Below are 13,761 nucleotides of genomic sequence, written 5' to 3'. Positions count from 1 at the left end.
GAAAATTACAACCTTTCATTCCACATCAGTCGCTAGCACTAAATTAATCGTGCGTATGATAATGGGATTAATTAAGTGAATTAATGTATAAGGCAGTTTCATTTCATAACCCTTGATTAACTGTCATACACTATAGGTCCTTGTTACCGAGTCAAGAGTGCCACAAGCATTTGGAGCGACTCTCTGAGTAATGAGAGTCCTGTACACTCCATTATGTTAATGCGGCATTTTGATCAGGCAGGCAGGGCTGCTGCTTTGAAGTTATAGAGGCTTAGGCGTCTCTTTGATGCCTGACGGGAACTACTCGCTGTTGGGACCCAGCCTGCCCAAGGAGCCTATGGCATCCCAGGCAGGGGAGCAGAGGGTTAATGACAATAGAGGAGCCAGGAGATGTCTTCCTGGTAGTCACATGGTCTATGCCGGGAAGGGGGAGGGTAACAGAAAAGAAAAAAAAAACGGGGAGAGGAGAGGGGGTGTGGTCTGGAGCAGGTTGCCGTGGAAACAGAATCCTCGGTTGGCCAGTGTGAAGTCAGAGGCGTAATATTAGATGCTGACTGCTGCTGCTGCTGCTGCTGGAGGAGTGCTGGAGAGGGGTGACTCACACTGGAGCAGCACACCCTGAATGCTAATGAGGAGGACAGTGTTATATGCGGGTACAGAGGGTGTAGAAGCTATAGCCTCCCCCCCCTTCAAGGCTGCTATGGCCATAGAATGACATGCAACTTGTTCTAAATGTTGTCAATGGTTATGATAGCCTACTCTGCCTATGAGGAGGGTATAGCTGGGACACAGGGGGAGGCTGGTGGAGGTAGACGTCGGAGGACGGGCTCATCGGAATGGAATGAGGAAGGGTATCAGACGTGTGTGTTATGGTATCACACATGTGTGGTTAGGATGCCGTTCCTTATTCCGTTCCGTGCATTACAAATTCTCTGTGCCTCCTCCACCCCTTCACCGGTATGCACTCACTATACATTAATTAACTTAATTAAGTCACTTTGGATAAAAGCATCTGCCAAATGGCCTATGTTATAATATATATTAGCTGTATATATTATATATTAGCTGTAGCCTATAATATTAGCTGTGAGGTGTTTTCCCTTTGCAGTTAATACTTAGACATGATTTCAATATTTCATTGAATTATTTCAATACTATGAACACCCATAGAGATCCACCCAGGGTCAATTGTACATCCAAAGTCAACATTCTGATTCACGGGTGAATAGATGGAATAGAACAACAGCTCAAATTGATATGTTACCCAACCAGCAATAGTTCGTGATCTTAGAATTATAACGTTCTATCTCCGTTTAGGGTAGTTCAGAGATATTGAGCGTCAAAGTTTTCACATTCCATTATGTTTTGTGAGATGGAACCTTTGTTATTTGATGAATTACTAACTCAAAAATGTCAACATTTAAAAAATAACACCACACAGGCATTAATAAACACCTAATGGATCAGATTATGTAAAAAACTAAATGTTGACAAAAATGGAGATAGAACCTTATCATTCTAACGTCACGAGTTCTAAAACGAATTGTGACATTGTGACATGGATACATGCATATGAGACACCCGCATCAAGAGAGATGAGTGGAACAACATACCGGATTATGACTGGATTAAGGCCAGAACGGCAGCACCTCCTAAATGCCCTTGAGCCCATCCCCTTACCAGCTGTTGTGGTGTTAATGAGCGTACCGTAGTGGGGATGACTTCAAGGCTATTTGTTTGGAGGGTCCTCGTCTCGTTGAATGGGAAGTAGCCCAATTAATTCAGACAGTGTTGGGGGAAATCCCCTACGACGCACCCAGAAATCTAAGAGATCTAACATCTCTCACAGCACAATGTTGTCAACAGCCTCAAATACATGGGACACAATACTAGACAAAATATGTACACCTGGGGTGCTTGTTGGCATAGCCGTAGTAGACGCTAAGGCGTCAGCGATGCAATCGCAGGGTCCCCGGTTCAATTCCCGGGCCGTCAACATATCCTGCATGTCATCACTCCTCTTTCTCTCACCCATCCTTCCTGTCAATCTCGACGTTTTTCGATCCTAATAAAGCAGAAATGCCCTAAAAACATACTATATATCCAAAATAAATAAATATGTACACACAAAATACTCAATCTAAGTGACAACACGCAATCTAAATGCTTCTTTAGAAGGATCCTGTTTATTGTTGTCCAACATCTGGTAGTTAACATCTGGTAGTAGAGGTCGGATAAAGGTCATCCAAAGGATCAGAAGTACAAACGTATACAGTCTCCACCTAGTATATGCTTTTCCCAGGTGGATCTAGATTAAAACTATCTATCAAAAATCCAATACTGAGCAATAACTACATACTGTACAGTATCCAATGGCAACCAAATGTTTCTGAAGTGATAAACTGTTAATTTAGTGGCACTGCTGGCCGACAGGGGAGTGTGACGCACGCACACAGATCTTTTGGTAGATAATCGATTCTGGGATCGAATGCTACTGTGCTTTTCCCTTTTAAGGCAAGACAGGACAGGCCAATTTCCCGTCAATGCTGTGTGTAAGGACGGAGGCAGCAGGGAGCATCACAGGCGTTGTCATGACGTTCACTGTCACCTCCCACATCCCGGTCTCACGGCCCACGGCTGGCCAATGAGAGAAGGGCCCGCTTCGGAGGTGGGTTCAGAGAGATGAGGTGGGCGGCTGAATATAAGGAGCTTGCTTTCTTTTCTTTCTTTTTTTTGCAAGTTCATTAACTCTTGAAGGTAAAGCTTGTCAGAGAAAGACCCCCCCCCCCCTCTCTCTCTCTCTCTGTCTTTGTCAGAGGGCAAAGGTAAAATTGGCTTAATCTATTCTGAACAATGATAGGCAGCTACTGAATTTTCCAAATCTGGCCACCAATGAATTATATATGCCAATTACTTAATAGGTTTACATATCATACATATAAAGTCTGATTAATTTGTCTAGAAATTAAAAGGCCCATTGATATTCAAAGGAAAGCGGTTTTGATTATGGTACTTCCCATTTGGACAATAGGGGTACAAAAAGAGACAGATGTGAATAGATCATCCTTCAGTCCATAAACCAATTCTTAGAGCTGTGCTTTACTGTATTCACCAGCCAATCCGCATCCTCGCTCAGATGATCAAAGGCATTTTTTTGTTTTTTCTTGTTGGTCAATAAAGTCACTGTAGTAAGTTAAAAAAAAAGTAAGCCTTGAGAACCGATGGTTCTCGAGCCTAATGGCCCTTAGGCGGCAGGAACCTATCTCCTGTTTCCATAGTGTGAGGCGGCTTGATGTACAAGTACACCCCCTGGACATGACGCTGGCATGTCGCAGGGTCTTACCCCCAATCCAACCCTTAATGCTGAGTGCCAAGCAGGGAGGCATCGGGTACCGTTTTTATAGTCTTTGGTACGACTCGGCCAGGGATCAAACTCACGACCTCCCAATCTCAGACCGGACACTCTAACCACAAGTCCACTGAGCTGGTCACTGTAGCCTATAGATAATTGTCTCTCTGAAGAGCAGGAACATTAAGTGTCACATTAGGCAAATAGTAAAGTTTTGCCATAATGTCCAAAAGGGCCCCTCTCGATTGAGACACACCGTGGTCCTGAAATGGGACCCGCTGACAGGGTCTTGAAGTATTTCACAAGCTAAGAGGTCAATCTAAATAAGAAACACGTAGCCAACATTCCTTCTCATTCTCTATCCCCTTGTTCACCTCGTCTGTATAGCCAATAGGGGTGGGCATCGACGATCGATAATGGATCGATAAGGATCTTGGTCGATCACAAAATAAAACATTTGGTCGATCACAATTTTTTTTTTAAATTTTTTTTTTTTTTGTGATCGACCAAATGTTTTATTTTGTGATCGACCAAGATCCTTATCGATCAATTATCGATCGTCGATGCCCACCCCTACTTTCTACTGGCACAAAGTAAAGTAAACTGGTTCCATAATAGCAGCAATATCGAAAGCACTATAGACGAGATGTCAAATCGATTATCATACTACATGCTGATGAAAAGACAGAGCTGTCCGCCACGCATTTCAAAGATCTCAGCAATAACAAGTGAAACTCTATAGGCCTATCCACTCAAGAAAATGTAACTCCCAATCAATATTATCGATTTCATTACGCTGAGAGAGAGAGAGAGAGAGAGAGAGAGAGAGAGAGAGAGAGAGAGAGAGAGAGAGAGAGAGAGAGAGAGAGAGAGAGAGAGAGAGAGAGAGAGAGAGAGAGAGAGAGAGGGCCTTGCAAGCATAGCGTGGATGATACATGGTCGTTGCAGTGGGAAGGCGCAATTACTACCACTATCTTCTCCACTCCGAGTGGACCTTGGTCTAAAGTGAGGTTAGAGCGCCCCCTGGTAGTAAAAACGTGGTCTGCTGGAAATATGAGGAGACTAACCTAGGGATTAATGGTCAGATACCCATCTGGGAGTTTACTGTCCTTTGTCCTGAATCAAAGTGGCAGATAATATTCCTTTTTACAATCTAGGAAGACCACAGAAACTCTGACTGTATAGCTTCAACCTTCACGTTCTGCATAGGTAAACATACTGTACAAGCTACTGTCACATGTCATTGACACTCAAATTACAAAATGTTCTATAATTTCTTTATAGCTTAACACAATTGTATAGATTGATCAGCTTAATGTTAAGACTTGAGTCGCCCTACCCTATCTTTTCAAATGGAGCATGAGAAGAAGACCTACTAAGGCCTACTTTAGAAAACATTCATGAGTTCGTGAGCTTAGAATGAGAAGGTTCTATCTCCGTTTAGAATGATAAGGTTCTATCTCCGTTTAGAATGATAAGGTTCTATCTCCGTTTAGAATGATAAGGTTCTATCTCCGTTTAGAATGAGAAGGTTCTATCTCCGTTTAGAATGATAAGGTTCTATCTCCGTTTAGAATGATAAGGTTCTATCTCCGTTTAGGGTAGTTCAGAGATATTGAGCGTCAAAGTTTTTACATTCCATTATGTTCTATGAGATGGAACCTTTGTATTTTATTAATTACTATCTAAAACATGTCAACATTTAAAAAATAACACCACACAGGCATTAATAAACGCCTAATGGATCAGATTATGTAAAAAAACTCAATTTGGACAAAAATGGAGAACGTCACGAAATGTTGTTTTTTCCTATGAATGATCACAGAACTGCTCCACTGGGTGATCTTGTGTTGGAGGCTACAATTTGCACACAGTTTAATAAACAACATCAATGCAATATTATGACATGCAAGAATGACAAGGCTTATTTACAAGCGCACAATAAACAACTGACAACACCATAAGCCTATTTCCCTGCTAGATATATAAGGAATATAGTCACACAAGGGATAGGGGATAGGCTATATGCAAATGACAGCGCCCAGCTGATTTCTTATGCAAGGAGAGACGAAACCTTACCGCCTGGATGGATGTATTCTGTACGCTTCGGTAGTGGACTCCCTTGATTGTGCAGATCGTCAATGACAGAACAGGGCAGATAGATAGTCCGTTTAGACACGTTGGGCTTCTGGAAGCATTGGTGCCGTGCCTTTAGTTTCACCCCGACTGTGGTGTGCGTCCCATCTGGCTAATTGTGTTATCAACAAACCTGAGAGCCCCCTGTCTACAGAGAGAGAGAGAGGGAGGGAGAGAGAGAGAGAGAGAGAGAGAGAGAGAGAGAGAGAGAGAGAGAGGGGGGGGGGGAGAGAGAGAGAGAGAGAGAGAGAGAGAGAGAGAGAGAGAGAGAGAGAGAGAGAGAGAGAGACTGAGAGAGAGAGAGAGAGATAGAGAGAGAGTGGGGGAGGGAGCTGTCCCCCTGCCTGGTGCTGAAATACAAACGGGAGAAAATATGATTCACTCTGTAGCGCGGTCTATCTTTTTGACGTTTGTTGTCATCGTTGACGGGTCCTCTGATATTTTTATGTATTTATTTTATAAACATATTGATTTTCAAAGGCATTCATAATCATGTTATACTTGTTTATATTCTGATCTCATGTGAGCAGAATTGGCAAACGCATCCCCGAACCAATAGGATGAGAGAACGAGAGTATCACGTGGTCACAAAATACAAACTCACAAAAGTTGTGCTCGTCTCAACTAATAAGGTAAAGCCATATATAATATATGATTCAGAAAATATAAACTCACTCTTCATGCTTTGCTTTGAATTCCACAACCGGAAATCTATCACATAGTAAACCTCAATTTAAAAAAAAACATAAGCTTTGATTTAGCCTAGTAGAGGATGTATTGGTTGTCGGATTGCTGATGATTAATTTCCACTAGGTGGCAATGTTTTACTAGTTTATTCTGAATTTATATTTAGGCTCTATGCCACCTTATCAATCACTGGCTACAGTTCTGCAATATAAACCATGTCTTCCTACACCTTCAGGCACAGCGGCTCATGGAGGCGGCCTTGTTGTCATGGAGAAGCAGCTTCATGGCCAGCTGACCAACCACCTTGTGACGTTAGAATTATAAGGTTCTATCTCCATTTTTGTCAAAATTGAGTTTTTTACATAATCTGATCCATTAGGTGTTTATTAATGCCTGTGTGTTGTTATTTTTAAAATGTTGACATTTTTGAGTTAGTAATTCATAAAATACAAAGGTTCCATCTCACAAAACATAATGGAATGTAAAAACTTTGACGCTCAATATCTCTGAACTGCCCTAAACGGAGATAGAACCTTATCATTCTAAACTCACGACCTCCTCCAGGTGTTGGTATGTGGGGCTAGAGACCGGGAGCTGCTCATCACTGGAGGGAGGGGGACGTGTAGGGGAACTCCTCCCGCTCGTGAGGCCTTCTTTGTGGGAGACTACCCTCAGCAGAGAGCTCCTCCATGGCACTTGTATGGACCATCACAATCACATCATGATGTGAAGTCTCTGAATAGTAGGGTCACTTGTTGGGAAGATATCTTTCCCTGTTTTGAGGCTTTGGGCCTCCTATGTATCCTGTATATGTATGGATCCTCCAGGAGAAACAGGACAGATTCTGACAGTGGATCACGGGGACTCCTGGAGCTCCGGTCCCACTCTCAGTCTCACAGTGGGTGAGGCTGCTGCAACTGATCTGAGAGCTGGAACACAACGTCAGCTCTCTCTTTGACTCCGTTTTTGTCCTGGAGTTTGGGGGTAAAGCATCTTAACGATGGAGTCAGTGAGCTGCTGGTCTGACAGCAGGGAAATCCCCACCGACCCACGTCCCTTTAAAATAGCCTCCTCCTTGTTCTATAATAGTATAGTATAGTAGATAGTGTACATAGCCTTTATTTATGTAAACCAGCTCTTTTCCCTTTTTTTTTTCTTCCCGTGGCGCTCTTGTTTTTAGTCTTTTTTCCAAGCACCAGGGGAGCCCCCCCTCCTAAATTTCGTTGTATGGTACCTGTACTGTATTAATGACAATAAAGACCATTCATTCATTCATTCATTCATTCATTCATTCATTCATTCATTCATTCTGCCTGTCTTCTCCTGGCCTCTTTCCCTGATGTCACCAGAATGTTTTTAACGCTTAACCCAGCATATAATACAATCTGATCTTAACACAGCATATAATACAATCTGATCTTAACACAGCATATAATACAATCTGATCTTAACACAGCATATAATACAATCTGATTTTAACACAGCATATAATACAATCTGATCTTAACCCAGCATATAATAGAATCTGATCTTAACACAGCATATAATATAATCTGATTTTAACACAACATATAATATAATCTGATTTTAACACAGCAGATAATAGAATCTCATTTTAACACAGCATATAATACAATCTGATCTTAACACAGCATATAATACAATCTGATTTTAACACAGCATATAATAGAATCTGATCTTAACCCAGCATATAATAGAATCTGATCTTAACACAGCAGATAATACAATCTGATTTTAACACAGCATATAATAGAATCTGATCTTAACACAGCAGATAATACAATCTGATTTTAACACAGCAGATAATACAATCTGATCTTAACACAGCATATAATACAATCTGCAGATTTGTCCTCGGATGTCCTTTTCTTACTCACCATTGTAACGTGTATCAGGCAAGGCAAGGCAAGTTTATTTGTATAGCACATGTCATACAACAGGGGCAATTCAAAGTGCTTTACATACATTATTTAAAAATACAGCAAGAGGAGCATAAGAAAATAAAAATTACAATGAATAAAAGCAAATATAAGAAGTAAATAGATAAAATGCAGCAAGCAAAAAAGAGCGCCAACAACAGTCTACTGACCAAAGACATCCTCTTTTTGGCCATGTGCCAGCCAAAAGCCGCCTTAAATCAAGGAAAAGTTTCCTGAAGAGCGTCCCGCCCCTCGGAACACCGAGCACAAGCAGTGAAAGAGTCACTCGGTGGGAAGAAAGGCTAGACAAACTCCCACCAGCAACAACAATGGAGCTAAAGGCGAGCAAGGCACTGCCTTGAAGAAATAGATAACACATTTAAAAAGACAATAGTTGAAAGACATGTGTCTTCAAGTGTTTGTGTTTAATCATAACTGGTGCAAAACATGAAGGTTTTTAGCTTAGATTTAAATATTTTAAGGGTTTGGGCCTGTTTGATTTCTTCAGGGAGTTTGTTCCAGGAGCATGGAGCAGCGTGACTGAAAGCTGCTGCACCGTGTTTTGTTTTTACTCTTGGAATTATTAGCTGATTAGTCTCAGCTGACCTTAGGGACCTTGCGGGAATATAGGGTGGGAGGAGATCCAGACCCGTCACCAGGGCCCAGTCTTAGGGTGGGCCAATGAACTGCATGGGGGGGCACAATTATTATTAACTATTCTATATAATCCGATATGCTATGGTATTCGTCATGCAACACTGACATGCATAGTAGGTTGCAGAGGCTAAATTGGACACGTAGCCTACCGATGAAGACTAGACCTAAAATTATCAGAATGCAGCAAATAACATAACAATAAACACAGGCGAAGCTGGTTTATTACAAGGCCTTGTCGATAGGGATGCTCCGATCTGGATTTTTGGGGCCGATACCGATCACCGATTTTTTTCCTCAAGATCAACCGATACCGATACCGATTTTTTTTTTAATACATAACTGTAGGCCTACTGACTGGATAGCCTACATATTTTTTGCTTTTTAGACAAAAGTTTTGATCCATTAGGCACCAAGCAAACGCAGACCCATTTTTATGGCATAGTAAAGGTCTGGCCTATCACCCAGTTAGGGCCTTTTGATTGATTGATTGAAAACTTTATTAGAAGATTTGCAGAAGTAGGTACATGAAAGTACATATTACATACAAGGTCAACTAACAGGATAAAAACCCAAGAAAGCCAATGGCTTATTTCAATTGGGGTCCTTCATTCTCAATTCATCGCCTGAAGCCCAAGTCAGTCGATATGGCTGTATAAAAGACATCATAAACGTGGCCTTCATGGTTTACATACTGTTACATCCTCCTATGTTTTCTGTTCAGTTATCTGTCTTCCCCAGGAAAAAAAAAAAAAAAAGGAAAAAAAAGATCGTTTTTTGCGATCGGCCATTTTTGCCGATCACCGATCGAGTCATTTGGAGTGAAATCGGCCGATTTAAATCGGTGGCCGATAAATCGGAGCATCCCTACTTGTCGACCCGAGTAGGCCTAAGCTAAAATTATTTGAATGCAAGTTACTTTATAGCGTGGAGAGGCCAAGTTGTGCATTACAATGCGCACAGGTCAATAATTGGCACCAACCCGGCACACTTACAAAAACAAGAATTAAATAAATGCCAGGGATAGCCTACGTAACTAAAATTAGGAGACTGGCACGCAATCAGTGCACTTCCAAAAGGGATACAGTATGACCGACCGATCGTCTGATCATCACATTAAAACCACCCATCTACAGCAAATAGGATCAGCCAGATCCTCATCATTGAACACGTTATACACAAAGCACATTAAATATAGCATAACCGTGCAAACAGCTCATCTCTCCAGTTGAAAAAGCTGTCGAGAATACAACTAGCAAAACATCACCACGGCGTGTGCTCACACGGACACACACACACACACACACACACACACACACACACACACACACACACACACACACCCGGCTCAGAAAAGAAGGAGGCGGCGTTTTTCAGTGCTGAATCTCCTCATCAGTCCTTCCACTCAGTGGAGCCCCTAGACTTTTGGGGGCCCTAAGCAAACAACATTATGGAGGCCTCTGGTAAGGGTCTTAGGCGGGTGACGATGTGGACATTTTTAAATGTATTTATTTCCCTGACACTAAAATATAATACGGTTTTACGAAGTTCGCGCATATGCGCGCGCTCGTGTGTGTGTAAGTAAAAAAAACTGTCTGAAAGACTAGCGTCTCTTTTACAAAGGAGCCCTGGCCAAGACAGCCACAATACAACAATTACATTTGACATAATAAAAGCACATAAAAACATGCAAAGCACATTACATAAAAACAGTAAAAACAGTACATGACCACAGGTACAGTAGCACACCTAGTACACATTGCGACATACTGGACCACAAGTAGCATACAAATTACATGCAACATGGAGCATGTAAATGATGCATGTAAATGCATGTAAATGATGGATCTTATCATGAATCATTTTTAAAGGCTTTAATATAGGCTACATGATGTATTAACTATTTATATTTTGTACCCAGATGTCAAATAAATACGTAACAAATGAATAGTTAACGGGGCAGTTAAAAAAAACTGCCCCGCTGAACCAATGAGAAGGACGGGGGGGCGGTGCTTCCCATCGGTCCGGCCTATCAGTGTCCTAGATTTGCCGCTCGCTCCGGGCGGCACATAGAATCCGTTCTATGGATAAAGGTCTCCAGACGTTTGGAGCGAGAGTGGAAACGGCTGGCACCGCGAGACTAGCCAGCTATCAAAAAACTACAATTCATCAGAGCAATTGCGCGTCATCTCCCTGTCATCAGAATGATCACGCCCCTTTTTGGGTGATAGAAGGGGAGAAGTTTGACTGGCGGTCAATGGGAATTTCTGGTCTTCGCTACTTTAATCCGATAAAATAAGAAAACCGTAGTGCTTTTTAGATATTAGGAGCCCAAATCCGATGGCCAGTTAGGCAAACTATATTATAGTGTCGTTGCCGATCAATGATCGACGTCGCTATATAGAGAAAATAATGAAATAGGGGTTGATTCATCAGAGCAGTCATACGTCATCTCCCTGTCATCAGGGATTTGTAGTTCTTCATTTGATTTGCCGTGTAAATCCCCAGACTGCCCAAATCCGATTGCCAGTCAGGCAAACAATTATATAGTGTCGTTGCCGATCAATGATCGACGTCGTTATATGGAGAACATTTATGAAATAGGCAATGAATGTGTGTCCTTTCAGTCTGCCTCCATGAACCACCCGACCCAAAGGCCTGAGGTGTTGTAGGAGGTATGAATATGATTTAGGGGGTATTTAGTATAACAGGCTAATGGGTTTATTGTGAGTTTACTTTGATTGTTTGTTTATTGCCTAGATCACCGTATTGAGAAGTCATATGGTTATGGGGGGTGATATTGCAAGGTAATTTAAGCACCTGCGCACCTTGCATGGTGGTAGTGGAGAGAGAGGGGAGCGATGTATTTTTGTTGACTGCATTATACGCATATTCTATACGCATTGTTTGTTATTTTTCTGGTTTTGATCGCTTATGGATTATTTTTGTACTTCGCCAAGTTTGACTTTTCTATTCAATAAATGTCCAATGTGACAATTGCCCTCCTCCACCGGCCCTAGTTTTGGATCTAGCTTGCTGTTCATTATTTTCATGATAAAACGTCATAACATCTTCATATACACCATACAGTAGACACTGAACAGTAGACATAAGACATGTTCATAAATGTTTATCTTATATGTGTATATGTTTGTGAATATGTGAATATGTTTTCTGTTTTTTTGCACCTTCGGAAGAGCCACTACAATTTCATTGTATAGGCAACTGTACAACGACAATAAAGTATATTCTATTCTATTCTATACAGGATAAATACTGATTAACAGTAGGCTACTTTGGCAAATGCCCATTGAACAGATTTATTTATTATCCTATCTTAAGAAAACTAATGTAACACTCCCATCTGGAGAAAAAAAAAAATGTGGAAAAAAATTTGGAGGCCCTTTTTGTTTGGTGGCCCCAAGCAATTGCCTTGGTTGCCTCTATGGACGGGGCGCCTCTGCTTCCACTCATCCTTGAACTTGTGGGTGAGGTCCTTTTCGAAGGCAAGCTGAATCAGTTGAGCCTTGCGCTTGTGCAACATGCTGCGCCAATGCTCAGAGAAAACATTTTTAAGTGTTGAAAAATACTTTTCACAAGTCGCGGTAGACGCTCCCAAAGTTAGGGCGAGTGTATAAGCTTGGATGACAGTTGGCATGGCCTGGAGTGCTGAGTGGAATGTATACTGAGAATATTGGCTATTGTCCATTGTCCATCTTTGGGGGGAAACGAGGTGTCCTCCATCTTCTTTACCAGGAACCCACCACGAGCCACAGCATATTCAGATTCAACCACTTCAGTTCGAGCTAATCTTAGGAGAGGAGTGACCTTCGATGGATCCATGAAATCCTCGGCCTCTGGGTTTAAAGCAGCCAGCGCACCAATGAGCTTGCAGCTGCGCTCTCCAAAACGCGCATCCATCTCTCCTTGCACAGCATCAATAACACTGTAAAACACTCTCAGGAACTCTGTCTTTTCGCCAGTGTCCCTCTGTGACTGTCCAACCGTTCCTTCAACTACAAATGCACCAAAGCTCTTGTTAATTGTGCGTCTTCTCTTAGTTGGACAGCTGGGACCAGCCTCGTCAGTGGCTGAGGCTGGAGGAGAGCAGAGGTCCCAGAGCGCAGTAAACTCATCCTCTGTGCGCAGTGATTTTATGCATTCAGATGCACTGTTCACAAGAGTAACCGCAGTGAACAGGTCCATGTTCTCGCTTTGTAGCAGTCTGTTTGGTGGCTCGAAAAGTAACAAAACTTTCATCGGGGGGCTAGCAAGGCTAGTAGTAGCCCCCTAGCCCTAACAGTTGGGCTAGTAGGACTTACCTCACTAGTGGTAGCCGTCGGGGTGCTAGTGTCAGGCTGCCCACAGTCGCTAATGCTGGTGCTACGTATGTCCATCGGGGTTGGGTGCAGCTGCTAAAGCTTTATCCATCAAAAAGCGCAGATTTCACTCAACTGCTCAGTGCTCGCCTCACACAACTGAAATGGCGGGAGCAGCAGCGTGCGTAACGTGCAACTTTCAACTTTCAACTTTCAAATGATTGGTTGTCACTAGAATCCCGTCCAACAAAATGAAAAACACACTATTGTTTCTCAATTTTAATGTCTTCATTTAACATAAAATATGATTTTTTTTTAAATTTTTTTTTTAATATCTGGCTGCCAGTTGGGGGGGGCACCAGCACGTCTGTGGGGGGGCCTGGCCCCCTGAGGCCCGCCCATAGTGACGGGCCTGAGGAGATCTGATATGTATTTTGGTCCAAGACCATTTTGTGATTTGTATGTAATTAGGAGGATTTTGAATTCAATTCTCTGAGAGACTGGTAGCCAGTGCAGGGATCTCAGGATTGGTGTAATGTGTTCACATTTCTTTGTTTTTGTTAGGACCCTAGCAGTGGCGTTTTGGATGAGCTGCAATTTACGAACAGCTCCTTTAGATAGGCCTGTTAGTCGACCATTACAATAATCAAGTCTACTTGAAACACATGCATGGATG

Source organism: Nansenia antarctica (genome assembly GCF_963989245.1).
Source record: "Nansenia antarctica genome assembly, chromosome: 18".
NCBI classification, from domain to species: Eukaryota; Metazoa; Chordata; class Actinopteri; order Argentiniformes; family Microstomatidae; genus Nansenia; species Nansenia antarctica.
Note: the sequence above shows the minus strand (reverse complement) of the source record.